Below are 4,106 nucleotides of genomic sequence, written 5' to 3' on the forward strand. Positions count from 1 at the left end.
AAGAAGTTGTCTGACCATGAAAAGTCTTTTCAGTCCATCCTTCGGCCCAAGCCTAAGCCTCAACAGTCTCGACCTGCTAGACCACCCTTGATCTATCAGAGGCGTTACACTCCGAGGCAGGCTCCAGCTGCGAGGCAACCAGCGAAGAGGCAGCCTCCTCAGAAGGCTCAGCAGAAACCTCAGCCTTCTACTGTCCCCAAGGCTCCTCAGCCTTTTTGACTCTCTCCCAGGGAGCATAACCAACCTCGTTCTGCATCCTCCTGTTTTTCCCATCGGGGGGTCGCCTCCATCATTTCTTTCATCGCTGGGAGGCTATTACCACCGACCTCTGGGTCCTTTCCATCGTAAAGGAAGGGTACTCTCTTCAATTCCATCGGGTCCCTCCGGACCACCCTCCAAGAGAGTATCCTTCCAACTTGACACAGACCGCCCTTCTTCTTCAGGAAGCTCAGGCTTTGCTCCGGCTTCGGGCCGTCGAGCCGGTCCCTGTGGACCAACACAACCGGGGTTTCTACACCCGGTACTTCCTCGTCCCGAAGAAGACGGGCGACCTGAGACCCATACTGGACCTTCGGGTCCTCAACAAGTTCTTGGTCAAGGAGAGGTTTCGCATGCTGACCCTTGCTTCCCTCTACCCCCTCCTCGAGCAGAACGACTGGTTATGCTCTCTGGATCTCAAGGAGGCCTACACTCACATTCCCATTCATCCGGCCTCTCGCCAGTTCCTCAGATTTCAGGTGGGACATCTACATCTGCAGTATCGAGTGCTTCCATTCGGCCTGTCCTCGTCTCCCAGAGTCTTCACGAAGTGTCTGGTAGTGGTGGCCGCTGCACTACGGATTGATTGATTTTGCTCCCATATGCTCGGAGATATAAAGCTCTAATGGGGAATGTTTGCCCCCCTCGCAAAGCTTACTATCCAGTCACAGCCTATCATATATTTTCTCAATCAGCTTCTGCAATATATATATATATATATTTTTTTTAAATTAATTTTTACTTCATTGTTTTATTCTGTTGAATACTTGCTACTCTAACTTCTTTTCTTCCTTAACCTGATATAAAATGGTTCATGCCATAAATCATAACTGACGAGCAAGTTGAAATAACGTCACTTATCTTAGACGTAGTTGGGGGGGTCCTCAACGTGGCCCCGTTTCGGAATCTGCTTCAGGAGACCCGGTTCAGGATTTCCAAAACGCATTTACAGGCCGACACAACTGTCGGCAAAAAAACACTTGCTAAAGCTTGACATGTCAGGTTGTGGTCATACATCAGACTTTTTCTATTGTTCATAGGTAATTTCTTGGAAAATAAAATTTGAACTTCATTGATCCACCCAACACACAACTTCCCAACAACAACAACAAAAAACTCACAAATTTTGTTGTTTTTTTTAACCTTGGAGCGAGGGGGTTGCTCTTTCAACAGTCAACCTACCAGTGGAAGAAATTGATAAAGCTACTGGTCCCTTAAGATAAACATTTGTACAAATCCATTAGTGCTTTCTATACTGACAAATGGAAAGGTGAGAGAGGCCAGGCACACAAAAAAATACATTATTTAAGTGTAGAATTTTTCTAAGTTTGATCAAGCTACTTATCATGCAGGATAAAAGGCAAAACTTCCAGAAATAAAATAAGAAACAAAACAGCTGTATGAGTAATAAAACCCTTAGCGCGCATGCACACTTGAAACTGTGTGCCTCCGCATGCGCAGTGCACCGTCGTGCCTTCTGTGAGCGAAGGGCGAGGGTGAAGGAAGGGGGAGACGGCCCTGGTCGGAAGGTGGGCGTGTCCATCTGGAAGGAGAAGCGGTGAAGAGATGCGGAGGGGGGGTGGTGGTGCAGGGAGCGATCTTGCTTTGGTTTGGGGAGAGGGGTGCGCTAGAGTTAACCTTTCTGCCGGGAGAGAGCTGTGTCGGGGCTGCCATTGCTATGGGAGCAGCAGCAGGGAGAGGGATCCGTGTGGGTACTGTGCCGTTGGCATGAGGAAAGGCTCTGGGGGTGCTTTGGTGGCGAGTCGGACCCCGCTTACAACGGAACATCCTGAACATTCTGAAGATCAAGGGCCATCGGGAGAAGAAGGAGTGGCATGCTGGAGTAAATTGCATGTGTGCTGAATGAAGGACAGACATGCTGGGGATAACCTGGGATAGGGGGAAGGAAGGAAATAAATAAATGAATGAATGAATGAATGCTGGACATTCCTGGGAGAAAGAAGCTGGAACATAACATAACATTGTGCTTGTTAACTGCGTAACCGTAAGTTCAACGTAGTTTACAAAAGATTCTAAAAGTAAACATGATTACAGGGAATAGAATAAATTAATTAGTCAAGTGCTTGGAAAAAAAAAAAAAGATATGTCTTCAGCTGTGTTCCACAAATGTTTGTAGGAGTAAGCTGTGAACCAGCAGTGTTGCTAAAGTAGGATTAAGAAATTTCCTGCTTTTACAACCCTGAACAGAAGGAAAGCTAAACAGGGCATGGAAATAAAATCATGAGCAGGTCAGCAGGACTCCATGCAGAATGGCGAAAGCTGGGCACGCAGGGGTGGGGTACAAGAGAAAGGGTAAAAGAGAAAAAGAAGCTGGGTGGGGGTGGAATATAGGGACAGGAAAAATGGCCTTGGAGGCAAGAGTAAGAAGGATAAATACAGCGGAGGATCTGTAAAGACCCAAAGGGTACAGAGAACTACAAAGAAAATGAGAAAAAAGTCCCCACGCTTTTATCTATTTCTTTTAAACTATGATATTTTCCCCAAAGGGAGGTGCACCATTCCTGGAGATACTGCAATACCAGGTTGATGCGTGGAGTGGATGAAGCAAGCTCCTATTCCATCTCCCTGTTCCAAAAATCAATTTAATATATCGTCCCTAGATAAGGGACATATCAGATATTAAACTGATAAGAACAGATACTACACTTGATCTTAGCCAAAAGGCCGAGAAGCGATACTGCAGCTTCCTCAGTACCCAGCAGCCCTCTGTTCCTCTTCTCTTTCTAACTCAGGGAGAGTACTCAAGCAACTAGTGCCCAGTAACGACTCGAAACAAGGGCTTTAATCCTATCGCTTTCTTCCACAAAATGCCACAAGCTTTCTGGTCTATAAGCCTAGTAGGTTTTTGGGGTGTTTTTGTTTTTGTTTTTTTTCAAAAAAGTCCTCTAAGAGAGCTGGCTTTAATTTCTTTCCAGATCGATTTTTCTTATTCCTGTTGTTTCTCCGAGTGTCAGGTGACTCGTTGATATTTGCATTGGCCTGCCCACTTCTCTGACGTTTCCGCTTTGGCTGAGTTGCTCTCTTCTCTTCCACTGCACTGCAACAAGGGGTCGGGATCGTGCTTGGCTTGCAATTGGGAAGCTGTTTTCCTTTCAGGGAGGTGAATTTGAAGAGAATTCCGACGAGCTTGTAACTGCATTTCAAATCCCGTTCGTGCTCGTGCCTGTACTGTGGTGGCATCACCTGCAGGTCACACTTTGTAAATACATCATCTTACGAATGTAATACAATATTCTGCATCAGGGCACACATCGAATTTTGATCTCTTGGATGCAGAACTCTGGTAAAATGAATGCAAAGCCCAATACAAAAAAAATTGGTTCAACCCCTCTTGTCTTATCTACTACTCAGCTTAGTGCTGTTCCTGAGGACTCCAAGTGGTACAAAACATGTTTGAAAACCAGATGAGAAAAGTTAACACAGCAACGAGCATGAAAACTCCGAACGAACACTTACTAAGCTGGAAAACAACTACAGAAGCACTAGGAGGGTTCACTCACACCCAACTGGTTTCAAGAACACAAAACCACACTGCCTGTCGCTTTTCACATGTATTTTACCCACGTGGCTCAGGTCCAGGGTTGCCAGGTCTGCCCAGTACTGGCCTTAGTTCTTCAATATATACCATTATTATCCCAGGACAAGCAGGCAGGTATTCTCACTAGTGGGGTGATGTCATCCGACAGAGCCCCGATACGGACGTCTCACAAGCATATTTTGCTTGAAGAAACTCAGAAGTTTCGAGATGCCCGCACCGCGCATGCGCCAGTGCCTTCCCGCCCGATGGTCCGGGCGTGTCTCCTCAGTTCTTTTCTTTCCGCGGAGCT

At 46.4% G+C, this 4,106-nt stretch overlaps 1 non-coding gene across 1 annotated transcript; it reads right to left on the reverse strand.

The window, feature by feature from the left end:
- Positions 1-2,764: 2,764 nt before the first annotated feature.
- LOC117352503 lies at positions 2,765-2,955 on the reverse strand. The gene has a single exon (XR_004537697.1). It is a non-coding gene; the product is annotated as a U2 spliceosomal RNA (small nuclear RNA).
- Between the last annotated feature and the right edge of the window lie 1,151 nt (positions 2,956-4,106).

The sequence above is a fragment of the Geotrypetes seraphini genome, unplaced genomic scaffold, assembly GCF_902459505.1.
Source record: "Geotrypetes seraphini unplaced genomic scaffold, aGeoSer1.1, whole genome shotgun sequence".
Lineage (NCBI taxonomy): Eukaryota > Metazoa > Chordata > Amphibia > Gymnophiona > Dermophiidae > Geotrypetes > Geotrypetes seraphini.